Here is a 12500-nt window from a genome sequence, read left to right on the forward strand (position 1 = left end):
TTAAATCTTCAAACACTTTTCTCTTCTCCCGCAACACTCTTGTCTGTCGGCACTATGTGGCAGCGTTGCATGACAACCCCTCTCACCACGGAAAGGAACCTAACAGCTTTGGTAAGAGAGGAGAAAAGGACCTGGCCAGTACGGGGCTCGAACCCGTGACCTTGGCGTCATTAGCACCACGCTCGAACCAACTGAGCTAACCGGCCTCACAACAGTGCTCCTCTCTGTGCTGCAAAAAATCGAACTCAGGGAATTTCTTTTGTCCTCCTTTGAATAGAAAGCCGTGTAATTCAGTGTACGGGCTTTCTCGTGCAGTTTCATGGTTCTTGTAACCCAAATCCTACACTGGCCTGAAGTGCCCCCCCATTTCACAGCATTTTTCAGCTGATTTAAAATGTACCTAAAGGAGAAGCATTATTGAAGACCATCAATTACCAAGAGCTTTTGTCAAAGGTTTTGGTGGTCATTTTGAATGACCACAGAGCGCTGTGACCTCGGTTTTACATCTCATCCAAAAGACAGTGCCCTTTTACAACACAGCATCTCCGTCACTATACTGGGGCATTGGGACCCGCACAGACCTCAGGGTGAGCGCCCCACCGCCGGCACCATTAACACCGCTTCCAGCTGGAAGCTTTGTTTTCCCCTGTAGCTCACCCTCATCCGGGTACTGACCTGGCTCACACCTGCTTAGCTTCAGTGGGTTTTTTGAGTTGTGAGTTGCAAGGGGATGCAAGTGATGGAGCTGCTCGCTGCAAAAGCCACTGCATTGGCCGGGAATCGGACCCGAGCCTCCCGCGTGGCAGGCGAGAATTCTACCACTGAACCACCAATGCTCAGTGCCTGGGCCTTCAAAAAAGACGCTTTTTTGGTGCTCTGTGCAAAACGCGTCGACATCTGCTTCCAGCTGCAAAATGCCATTCGCGGACGCTGAAGAACTTATTTCCAAGGCAGCGGGTACAAGCGATTGGGCGTTTTAAAACCACCAGGAACAGCAAAGAGGCACGCTTCTTTGCTTGCGCCGAAACACACCGACTGGAGGCGGATAACGTAGTCGGCAGGATTCGAACCTGCACGGGGAGACCCCAATGGATTTCTAGTCCATCGCCTTAACCACTCGGCCACGACTACAGCAAGCCCCACTGCCGCTGCGTTCTTGCTACAATCTTACCTGGATCGCGAGGCGCCGGCGGAAGCCTATTTCAAAGTCGTTCTCCGTTTCAAAAAAACATTTCCAAAATACAAGCCTTGCAGACAGACACGCCTCAGAGGACTTAAGGGTGGCTTCATGTCGGAATGATAAAGTCTCCCCGTCCGGACATGAAAATGCCACTTTGTTACACACAAAAAAAGAATCAACAACAGAGAAATGCCCACAAGCATTTGAAAAGCCGCACCACGTCGCACTTGAAATAGCTCTTACATTAGTGGTAGACGCAGGAATCGCCTTTTTATTTACGCTCTTACCAACGCGATGGAAAGCAAAACAAAGCAAAGCAGAGCAAAACAAAACGAACAAACGAAAACCTTGCGTATAACGCCGTTATGTGCCCAAGCGGTATTGTACATCATCCTAGCACTGCAACCCGGGGCGTACGGTATATGGGAACGAGCACACGTCACGAATCGTCTCGAATCACTCCCTACAGCTGTAAGGCGCCTTGAAGCGTGCACCCCCAACATTCTTCTTTGCGCATGTGTGAAAGGTAAACTCTTGAGCAGACTCTGAACCAGCTCTAAGGAAACTAATCCGATTAGACGTTACTTTGACTCATCTTTTTACGCTCAGTGCTGGATTGCTCAAACTCCAGCTAGGGTTAGGGTTAGCATTCCCACGCTACTTAGACACTTTGTTTACGCTCAGTGCTGGATTTTGGGAACTTCAGGATGAGTGGGAATTTTCTCCTATCTGTCAATTCTGTTTTGTTTTGGAGACTCTTGGCTGCCTATGTTGTACAGTGCAGCGTGAAGGAAACATTTTCCAAAACTGTGTCAGCTCAAAAGTTGTAAGAAAACCTCTCCAGCTGCTTTAACTCTCTTCATTTTTGTCATTTAATGTGACACTCAATGTATAACTGGAGCCTCACATATGCAAATGGTGAGGCTCCAGCTCGACACCCAGTTTGACACCACTTTACAGTATATGACAAAAGCATGGCAGACTGTGCCGGACCGGCAGATAACTTCCGCTTATTTTTACCATATTAAACATTGGAAATCCTCCCACTTGTATTTGTGACACTTGATTTTGGCTCCACCTAAGACACTCTTAAATCTTCAAACACTTTTCTCTTCTCCCGCAACACTCTTGTCTGTCGGCACTATGTGGCAGCGTTGCATGACAACCCCTCTCACCACGGAAAGGAACCTAACAGCTTTGGTAAGAGAGGAGAAAAGGACCTGGCCAGTACGGGGCTCGAACCCGTGACCTTGGCGTTATTAGCACCACGCTCGAACCAACTGAGCTAACCGGCCTCACAACAGTGCTCCTCTCTGTGCTGCAAAAAATCGAACTCAGGGAATTTCTTTTGTCCTCCTTTGAATAGAAAGCCGTGTAATTCAGTGTACGGGCTTTCTCGTGCAGTTTCATGGTTCTTGTAACCCAAATCCTACACTGGCCTGAAGTGCCCCCCCATTTCACAGCATTTTTCAGCTGATTTAAAATGTACCTAAAGGAGAAGCATTATTGAAGACCATCAATTACCAAGAGCTTTTGTCAAAGGTTTTGGTGGTCATTTTGAATGACCACAGAGCGCTGTGACCTCGGTTTTACATCTCATCCAAAAGACAGCGCCCTTTTACAACACAGCATCTCCGTCACTATACTGGGGCATTGGGACCCGCACAGACCTCAGGGTGAGCGCCCCACTGCCGGCACCATTAACACCGCTTCCAGCTGGAAGCTTTGTTTTCCCCTGTAGCTCACCCTCATCCGGGTACTGACCTGGCTCACACCTGCTTAGCTTCAGTGGGTTTTTTGAGTTGTGAGTTGCAAGGGGATGCAAGTGATGGAGCCGCTCGCTGCAAAAGCCACTGCATTGGCCGGGAATCGGACCCGAGCCTCCCGCGTGGCAGGCGAGAATTCTACCAATGAACCACCAATGCTCAGTGCCTGGGCCTTCAAAATAGACGCTTTTTTGGTGCTCTGTGCAAAACGCGTCGACATCTGCTTCCAGCTGCAAAATGCCATTCGCGGACGCTGAAGAACTTATTTCCAAGGCAGCGGGTACAAGCGATTGGGCGTTTTAAAACCACCAGGAACAGCAAAGAGGCGCGCTTCTTTGCTTGCGCCGAAACACACCGACTGGAGGCGGATAACGTAGTCGGCAGGATTCGAACCTGCGCGGGGAGACCCCAATGGATTTCTAGTCCATCGCCTTAACCACTCGGCCACGACTACAGCAAGCCCCACTGCCGCTGCGTTCTTGCTACAATCTTACCTGGATCGCGAGGCGCCGGCGGAAGCCTATTTCAAAGTCGTTCTCCGTTTCAAAAAAACATTTCCAAAATACAAGCCTTGCAGACAGACACGCCTCAGAGGACTTAAGGGTGGCTTCATGTCGGAATGATAAAGTCTCCCCGTCCGGACATGAAAATGCCACTTTGTTACACACAAAAAAAGAATCAACAACAGAGAAATGCCCACAAGCATTTGAAAAGCCGCACCACGTCGCACTTGAAATAGCTCTTACATTAGTGGTAGACGCAGGAATCGCCTTTTTATTTAAGCTCTTACCAACGCGATGGAAAGCAAAACAAAGCAAAGCAGAGCAAAACAAAACGAACAAACGAAAACCTTGCGTATAACGCCGTTATGTGCCCAAGCGGTATTGTACATCATCCTAGCACTGCAACCCGGGGCGTACGGTATATGGGAACGAGCACACGCCACGAATCGTCTCGAATCACTCCCTACAGCTGTAAGGCGCCTTGAAGCGTGCACCCCCAACATTCTTCTTTGCGCATGTGTGAAAGGTAAACTCTTGAGCAGACTCTGAACCAGCTCTAAGGAAACTAATCCGATTAGACGTTACTTTGACTCATCTTTTTACGCTCAGTGCTGGATTGCTCAAACTCCAGCTAGGGTTAGGGTTAGCATTCCCACGCTACTTAGACACTTTGTTTACGCTCAGTGCTGGATTTTGGGAACTTCAGGATGAGTGGGAATTTTCTCCTATCTGTCAATTCTGTTTTGTTTTGGAGACTCTTGGCTGCCTATGTTGTACAGTGCAGCGTGAAGGAAACATTTTCCAAAACTGTGTCAGCTCAAAAGTTGTAAGAAAACCTCTCCAGCTGCTTTAACTCTCTTCATTTTTGTCATTTAATGTGACACTCGATGTATAACTGGAGCCTCACATATGCAAATGGTGAGGCTCCAGCTCGACACCCAGTTTGACACCACTTTACAGTATATGACAAAAGCATGGCAGACTGTGCCGGACCGGCAGATAACTTCCGCTTATTTTTACCATATTAAACATTGGAAATCCTCCCACTTGTATTTGTGACACTTGATTTTGGCTCCACCTAAGACACTCTTAAATCTTCAAACACTTTTCTCTTCTCCCGCAACACTCTTGTCTGTCGGCACTATGTGGCAGCGTTGCATGACAACCCCTCTCACCACGGAAAGGAACCTAACAGCTTTGGTAAGAGAGGAGAAAAGGACCTGGCCAGTACGGGGCTCGAACCCGTGACCTTGGCGTTATTAGCACCACGCTCGAACCAACTGAGCTAACCGGCCTCACAACAGTGCTCCTCTCTGTGCTGCAAAAAATCGAACTCAGGGAATTTCTTTTGTCCTCCTTTGAATAGAAAGCCGTGTAATTCAGTGTACGGGCTTTCTCGTGCAGTTTCATGGTTCTTGTAACCCAAATCCTACACTGGCCTGAAGTGCCCCCCCATTTCACAGCATTTTTCAGCTGATTTAAAATGTACCTAAAGGAGAAGCATTATTGAAGACCATCAATTACCAAGAGCTTTTGTCAAAGGTTTTGGTGGTCATTTTGAATGACCACAGAGCGCTGTGACCTCGGTTTTACATCTCATCCAAAAGACAGCGCCCTTTTACAACACAGCATCTCCGTCACTATACTGGGGCATTGGGACCCGCACAGACCTCAGGGTGAGCGCCCCACTGCCGGCACCATTAACACCGCTTCCAGCTGGAAGCTTTGTTTTCCCCTGTAGCTCACCCTCATCCGGGTACTGACCTGGCTCACACCTGCTTAGCTTCAGTGGGTTTTTTGAGTTGTGAGTTGCAAGGGGATGCAAGTGATGGAGCCGCTCGCTGCAAAAGCCACTGCATTGGCCGGGAATCGGACCCGAGCCTCCCGCGTGGCAGGCGAGAATTCTACCAATGAACCACCAATGCTCAGTGCCTGGGCCTTCAAAATAGACGCTTTTTTGGTGCTCTGTGCAAAACGCGTCGACATCTGCTTCCAGCTGCAAAATGCCATTCGCGGACGCTGAAGAACTTATTTCCAAGGCAGCGGGTACAAGCGATTGGGCGTTTTAAAACCACCAGGAACAGCAAAGAGGCGCGCTTCTTTGCTTGCGCCGAAACACACCGACTGGAGGCGGATAACGTAGTCGGCAGGATTCGAACCTGCGCGGGGAGACCCCAATGGATTTCTAGTCCATCGCCTTAACCACTCGGCCACGACTACAGCAAGCCCCACTGCCGCTGCGTTCTTGCTACAATCTTACCTGGATCGCGAGGCGCCGGCGGAAGCCTATTTCAAAGTCGTTCTCCGTTTCAAAAAAACATTTCCAAAATACAAGCCTTGCAGACAGACACGCCTCAGAGGACTTAAGGGTGGCTTCATGTCGGAATGATAAAGTCTCCCCGTCCGGACATGAAAATGCCACTTTGTTACACACAAAAAAAGAATCAACAACAGAGAAATGCCCACAAGCATTTGAAAAGCCGCACCACGTCGCACTTGAAATAGCTCTTACATTAGTGGTAGACGCAGGAATCGCCTTTTTATTTAAGCTCTTACCAACGCGATGGAAAGCAAAACAAAGCAAAGCAGAGCAAAACAAAACGAACAAACGAAAACCTTGCGTATAACGCCGTTATGTGCCCAAGCGGTATTGTACATCATCCTAGCACTGCAACCCGGGGCGTACGGTATATGGGAACGAGCACACGCCACGAATCGTCTCGAATCACTCCCTACAGCTGTAAGGCGCCTTGAAGCGTGCACCCCCAACATTCTTCTTTGCGCATGTGTGAAAGGTAAACTCTTGAGCAGACTCTGAACCAGCTCTAAGGAAACTAATCCGATTAGACGTTACTTTGACTCATCTTTTTACGCTCAGTGCTGGATTGCTCAAACTCCAGCTAGGGTTAGGGTTAGCATTCCCACGCTACTTAGACACTTTGTTTACGCTCAGTGCTGGATTTTGGGAACTTCAGGATGAGTGGGAATTTTCTCCTATCTGTCAATTCTGTTTTGTTTTGGAGACTCTTGGCTGCCTATGTTGTACAGTGCAGCGTGAAGGAAACATTTTCCAAAACTGTGTCAGCTCAAAAGTTGTAAGAAAACCTCTCCAGCTGCTTTAACTCTCTTCATTTTTGTCATTTAATGTGACACTCGATGTATAACTGGAGCCTCACATATGCAAATGGTGAGGCTCCAGCTCGACACCCAGTTTGACACCACTTTACAGTATATGACAAAAGCATGGCAGACTGTGCCGGACCGGCAGATAACTTCCGCTTATTTTTACCATATTAAACATTGGAAATCCTCCCACTTGTATTTGTGACACTTGATTTTGGCTCCACCTAAGACACTCTTAAATCTTCAAACACTTTTCTCTTCTCCCGCAACACTCTTGTCTGTCGGCACTATGTGGCAGCGTTGCATGACAACCCCTCACACCACGGAAAGGAACCTAACAGCTTTGGTAAGAGAGGAGGAAAGGACCTGGCCAGTACGGGGCTCGAACCCGTGACCTTGGCGTTATTAGCACCACGCTCGAACCAACTGAGCTAACCGGCCTCACAACAGTGCTCCTCTCTGTGCTGCAAAAAATCGAACTCAGGGAATTTCTTTTGTCCTCCTTTGAATAGAAAGCCGTGTAATTCAGTGTACGGGCTTTCTCGTGCAGTTTCATGGTTCTTGTAACCCAAATCCTACACTGGCCTGAAGTGCCCCCCCATTTCACAGCATTTTTCAGCTGATTTAAAATGTACCTAAAGGAGAAGCATTATTGAAGACCATCAATTACCAAGAGCTTTTGTCAAAGGTTTTGGTGGTCATTTTGAATGACCACAGAGCGCTGTGACCTCGGTTTTACATCTCATCCAAAAGACAGCGCCCTTTTACAACACAGCATCTCCGTCACTATACTGGGGCATTGGGACCCGCACAGACCTCAGGGTGAGCGCCCCACCGCCGGCACCATTAACACCGCTTCCAGCTGGAAGCTTTGTTTTTCCCTGTAGCTCACCCTCATCCGGGTACTGACCTGGCTCACACCTGCTTAGCTTCAGTGGGTTTTTTGAGTTGCGAGTTGCAAGGGGATGCAAGTGATGGAGCCGCTCGCTGCAAAAGCCACTGAATTGGCCGGGAATCGAACCCGAGCCTCCCGCGTGGCAGGCGAGAATTCTACCACTGAACCACCAATGCTCAGTGCCAGGGCCTTCAAAAAAGACGCTTTTTTGGTGCTCTGTGCAAAACGCGTCGACATCTGCTTCCAGCTGCAAAATGCCATTCGCGGACGCTGAAGAACTTATTTCCAAGGCAGCGGGTACAAGCGATTGGGCGTTTTAAAACCACCAGGAACAGCAAAGAGGCGCGCTTCTTTGCTTGCGCCGAAACACACCGACTGGAGGCGGATAACGTAGTCGGCAGGATTCGAACCTGCGCGGGGAGACCCCAATGGATTTCTAATCCATCGCCTTAACCACTCGGCCACGACTACAACAAGCCCCACTGCCGCTGCGTTCTTGCTACAATCTTACCTGGATCGCGAGGCGCCGGCGGAAGCCTATTTCAAAGTCGTTCTCCGTTTCAAAAAAACATTTCCAAAATACAAGCCTTGCAGACAGACACGCCTCAGAGGACTTAAGGGTGGCTTCATGTCGGAATGATAAAGTCTCCCCGTCCGGACATGAAAATGCCACTTTGTTACACACAAAAAAAGAATCAACAACAGAGAAATGCCCACAAGCATTTGAAAAGCCGCACCACGTCGCACTTGAAATAGCTCTTACATTAGTGGTAGACGCAGGAATCGCCTTTTTATTTACGCTCTTACCAACGCGATGGAAAGCAAAACAAAGCAAAGCAGAGCAAAACAAAACGAACAAACGAAAACCTTGCGTATAACGCCGTTACGTGCCCAAGCGGTATTGTACATCATCCTAGCACTGCACCCCGGGGCGTATGGTATATGGGAACGAGCACACGCCACGAATCGTCTCGAATCACTCCCTACAGCTGTAAGGCGCCTTGAAGCGTGCACCCCCAACATTCTTCTTTGCGCATGTGTGAAAGGTAAACTCTTGAGCAGACTCTGAACCAGCTCTAAGGAAACTAATCCGATTAGACGTTACTTTGACTCATCTTTTTACGCTCAGTGCTGGATTGCTCAAACTCCAGCTAGGGTTAGGGTTAGCATTCCCACGCTACTTAGACACTTTGTTTACGCTCAGTGCTGGATTTTGGGAACTTCAGGATGAGTGGGAATTTTCTCCTATCTGTCAATTCTGTTTTGTTTTGGAGACTCTTGGCTGCCTATGTTGTACAGTGCAGCGTGAAGGAAACATTTTCCAAAACTGTGTCAGCTCAAAAGTTGTAAGAAAACCTCTCCAGCTGCTTTAACTCTCTTCATTTTTGTCATTTAATGTGACACTCGACGTATAACTGGAGCCTCACATATGCAAATGGTGAGGCTCCAGCTCGACACCCAGTTTGACACCACTTTACAGTATATGACAAAAGCATGGCAGACTGTGCCGGACCGGCAGATAACTTCCGCTTATTTTTACCATATTAAACATTGGAAATCCTCCCACTTGTATTTGTGACACTTGATTTTGGCTCCACCTAAGACACTCTTAAATCTTCAAACACTTTTCTCTTCTCCCGCAACACTCTTGTCTGTCGGCACTATGTGGCAGCGTTGCATGACAACCCCTCTCACCACGGAAAGGAACCTAACAGCTTTGGTAAGAGAGGAGAAAAGGACCTGGCCAGTACGGGGCTCGAACCCGTGACCTTGGCGTTATTAGCACCACGCTCGAACCAACTGAGCTAACCGGCCTCACAACAGTGCTCCTCTCTGTGCTGCAAAAAATCGAACTCAGGGAATTTCTTTTGTCCTCCTTTGAATAGAAAGCCGTGTAATTCAGTGTACGGGCTTTCTCGTGCAGTTTCATGGTTCTTGTAACCCAAATCCTACACTGGCCTGAAGTGCCCCCCCATTTCACAGCATTTTTCAGCTGATTTAAAATGTACCTAAAGGAGAAGCATTATTGAAGACCATCAATTACCAAGAGCTTTTGTCAAAGGTTTTGGTGGTCATTTTGAATGACCACAGAGCGCTGTGACCTCGGTTTTACATCTCATCCAAAAGACAGCGCCCTTTTACAACACAGCATCTCCGTCACTATACTGGGGCATTGGGACCCGCACAGACCTCAGGGTGAGCGCCCCACTGCCGGCACCATTAACACCGCTTCCAGCTGGAAGCTTTGTTTTCCCCTGTAGCTCACCCTCATCCGGGTACTGACCTGGCTCACACCTGCTTAGCTTCAGTGGGTTTTTTGAGTTGCGAGTTGCAAGGGGATGCAAGTGATGGAGCCACTCGCTGCAAAAGCCACTGCATTGGCCGGGAATCGGACCCGAGCCTCCCGCGTGGCAGGCGAGAATTCTACCACTGAACCACCAATGCTCAGTGCCTGGGCCTTCAAAAAAGACGCTTTTTTGGTGCTCTGTGCAAAACGCGTCGACATCTGCTTCCAGCTGCAAAATGCCATTCGCGGACGCTGAAGAACTTATTTCCAAGGCAGCGGGTACAAGCGATTGGGCGTTTTAAAACCACCAGGAACAGCAAAGAGGCGCGCTTCTTTGCTTGCGCCGAAACACACCGACTGGAGGCGGATAACGTAGTCGGCAGGATTCGAACCTGCGCGGGGAGACCCCAATGGATTTCTAGTCCATCGCCTTAACCACTCGGCCACGACTACAGCAAGCCCCACTGCCGCTGCGTTCTTGCTACAATCTTACCTGGATCGCGAGGCGCCGGCGGAAGCCTATTTCAAAGTCGTTCTCCGTTTCAAAAAAACATTTCCAAAATACAAGCCTTGCAGACAGACACGCCTCAGAGGACTTAAGGGTGGCTTCATGTCGGAATGATAAAGTCTCCCCGTCCGGACATGAAAATGCCACTTTGTTACACACAAAAAAAGAATCAACAACAGAGAAATGCCCACAAGCATTTGAAAAGCCGCACCACGTCGCACTTGAAATAGCTCTTACATTAGTGGTAGACGCAGGAATCGCCTTTTTATTTACGCTCTTACCAACGCGATGGAAAGCAAAACAAAGCAAAGCAGAGCAAAACAAAACGAACAAACGAAAACCTTGCGTATAACGCCGTTACGTGCCCAAGCGGTATTGTACATCATCCTAGCACTGCACCCCGGGGCGTACGGTATATGGGAACGAGCACACGCCACGAATCGTCTCGAATCACTCCCTACAGCTGTAAGGTGCCTTGAAGCGTGCACCCCCAACATTCTTCTTTGCGCATGTGTGAAAGGTAAACTCTTGAGCAGACTCTGAACCAGCTCTAAGGAAACTAATCCGATTAGACGTTACTTTGACTCATCTTTTTACGCTCAGTGCTGGATTGCTCAAACTCCAGCTAGGGTTAGGGTTAGCATTCCCACGCTACTTAGACACTTTGTTTACGCTCAGTGCTGGATTTTGGGAACTTCAGGATGAGTGGGAATTTTCTCCTATCTGTCAATTCTGTTTTGTTTTGGAGACTCTTGGCTGCCTATGTTGTACAGTGCAGCGTGAAGGAAACATTTTCCAAAACTGTGTCAGCTCAAAAGTTGTAAGAAAACCTCTCCAGCTGCTTTAACTCTCTTCATTTTTGTCATTTAATGTGACACTCGACGTATAACTGGAGCCTCACATATGCAAATGGTGAGGCTCCAGCTCGACACCCAGTTTGACACCACTTTACAGTATATGACAAAAGCATGGCAGACTGTGCCGGACCGGCAGATAACTTCCGCTTATTTTTACCATATTAAACATTGGAAATCCAACCACTTGTATTTGTGACACTTGATTTTGGCTCCACCTAAGACACTCTTAAATCTTCAAACACTTTTCTCTTCTCCCGCAACACTCTTGTCTGTCGGCACTATGTGGCAGCGTTGCATGACAACCCCTCTCACCACGGAAAGGAACCTAACAGCTTTGGTAAGAGAGGAGAAAAGGACCTGGCCAGTACGGGGCTCGAACCCGTGACCTTGGCGTTATTAGCACCACGCTCGAACCAACTGAGCTAACCGGCCTCACAACAGTGCTCCTCTCTGTGCTGCAAAAAATCGAACTCAGGGAATTTCTTTTGTCCTCCTTTGAATAGAAAGCCGTGTAATTCAGTGTACGGGCTTTCTCGTGCAGTTTCATGGTTCTTGTAACCCAAATCCTACACTGGCCTGAAGTGCCCCCCCATTTCACAGCATTTTTCAGCTGATTTAAAATGTACCTAAAGGAGAAGCATTATTGAAGACCATCAATTACCAAGAGCTTTTGTCAAAGGTTTTGGTGGTCATTTTGAATGACCACAGAGCGCTGTGACCTCGGTTTTACATCTCATCCAAAAGACAGCGCCCTTTTACAACACAGCATCTCCGTCACTATACTGGGGCATTGGGACCCGCACAGACCTCAGGGTGAGCGCCCCACTGCCGGCACCATTAACACCGCTTCCAGCTGGAAGCTTTGTTTTCCCCTGTAGCTCACCCTCATCCGGGTACTGACCTGGCTCACACCTGCTTAGCTTCAGTGGGTTTTTTGAGTTGTGAGTTGCAAGGGGATGCAAGTGATGGAGCCGCTCGCTGCAAAAGCCACTGCATTGGCCGGGAATCGGACCCGAGCCTCCCGCGTGGCAGGCGAGAATTCTACCACTGAACCACCAATGCTCAGTGCCTGGGCCTTCAAAAAAGACGCTTTTTTGGTGCTCTGTGCAAAACGCGTCGACATCTGCTTCCAGCTGCAAAATGCCATTCGCGGACGCTGAAGAACTTATTTCCAAGGCAGCGGGTACAAGCGATTGGGCGTTTTAAAACCACCAGGAACAGCAAAGAGGCGCGCTTCTTTGCTTGCGCCGAAACACACCGACTGGAGGCGGATAACGTAGTCGGCAGGATTCGAACCTGCGCGGGGAGACCCCAATGGATTTCTAGTCCATCGCCTTAACCACTCGGCCACGACTACAGCAAGCCCCACTGCCGCTGCGTT

At 48.8% G+C, this 12500-nt stretch overlaps 12 non-coding genes across 12 annotated transcripts; all 12 read right to left on the bottom strand.

Annotated features, from left to right (window-relative positions):
* Positions 1–132: 132 nt before the first annotated feature.
* trnai-aau (transfer RNA isoleucine (anticodon AAU)) lies at positions 133–206 on the bottom strand. Its single transcript has one exon. It is a non-coding gene; the product is annotated as a tRNA-Ile (tRNA).
* Positions 207–1049: 843 nt separating this feature from the next.
* On the bottom strand, positions 1050–1131 carry trnas-aga (transfer RNA serine (anticodon AGA)). The gene has a single exon. It is a non-coding gene; the product is annotated as a tRNA-Ser (tRNA).
* Positions 1132–2401: 1270 nt separating this feature from the next.
* Positions 2402–2475, bottom strand: trnai-aau (transfer RNA isoleucine (anticodon AAU)). The gene has a single exon. It is a non-coding gene; the product is annotated as a tRNA-Ile (tRNA).
* An 843-nt stretch (positions 2476–3318) lies between these two features.
* On the bottom strand, positions 3319–3400 carry trnas-aga (transfer RNA serine (anticodon AGA)). The gene has a single exon. It is a non-coding gene; the product is annotated as a tRNA-Ser (tRNA).
* Positions 3401–4670: 1270 nt separating this feature from the next.
* trnai-aau (transfer RNA isoleucine (anticodon AAU)) lies at positions 4671–4744 on the bottom strand. Its single transcript has one exon. It is a non-coding gene; the product is annotated as a tRNA-Ile (tRNA).
* Positions 4745–5587: 843 nt separating this feature from the next.
* Positions 5588–5669, bottom strand: trnas-aga (transfer RNA serine (anticodon AGA)). The gene has a single exon. It is a non-coding gene; the product is annotated as a tRNA-Ser (tRNA).
* A 1270-nt stretch (positions 5670–6939) lies between these two features.
* On the bottom strand, positions 6940–7013 carry trnai-aau (transfer RNA isoleucine (anticodon AAU)). Its single transcript has one exon. It is a non-coding gene; the product is annotated as a tRNA-Ile (tRNA).
* An 843-nt stretch (positions 7014–7856) lies between these two features.
* Positions 7857–7938, bottom strand: trnas-aga (transfer RNA serine (anticodon AGA)). Its single transcript has one exon. It is a non-coding gene; the product is annotated as a tRNA-Ser (tRNA).
* A 1270-nt stretch (positions 7939–9208) lies between these two features.
* Positions 9209–9282, bottom strand: trnai-aau (transfer RNA isoleucine (anticodon AAU)). Its single transcript has one exon. It is a non-coding gene; the product is annotated as a tRNA-Ile (tRNA).
* An 843-nt stretch (positions 9283–10125) lies between these two features.
* Positions 10126–10207, bottom strand: trnas-aga (transfer RNA serine (anticodon AGA)). The gene has a single exon. It is a non-coding gene; the product is annotated as a tRNA-Ser (tRNA).
* Positions 10208–11477: 1270 nt separating this feature from the next.
* Positions 11478–11551, bottom strand: trnai-aau (transfer RNA isoleucine (anticodon AAU)). The gene has a single exon. It is a non-coding gene; the product is annotated as a tRNA-Ile (tRNA).
* An 843-nt stretch (positions 11552–12394) lies between these two features.
* trnas-aga (transfer RNA serine (anticodon AGA)) lies at positions 12395–12476 on the bottom strand. The gene has a single exon. It is a non-coding gene; the product is annotated as a tRNA-Ser (tRNA).
* Between the last annotated feature and the right edge of the window lie 24 nt (positions 12477–12500).

This window comes from Lepisosteus oculatus, unplaced genomic scaffold, assembly GCF_040954835.1.
Source record: "Lepisosteus oculatus isolate fLepOcu1 unplaced genomic scaffold, fLepOcu1.hap2 HAP2_SCAFFOLD_76, whole genome shotgun sequence".
NCBI lineage: Eukaryota > Metazoa > Chordata > Actinopteri > Semionotiformes > Lepisosteidae > Lepisosteus > Lepisosteus oculatus.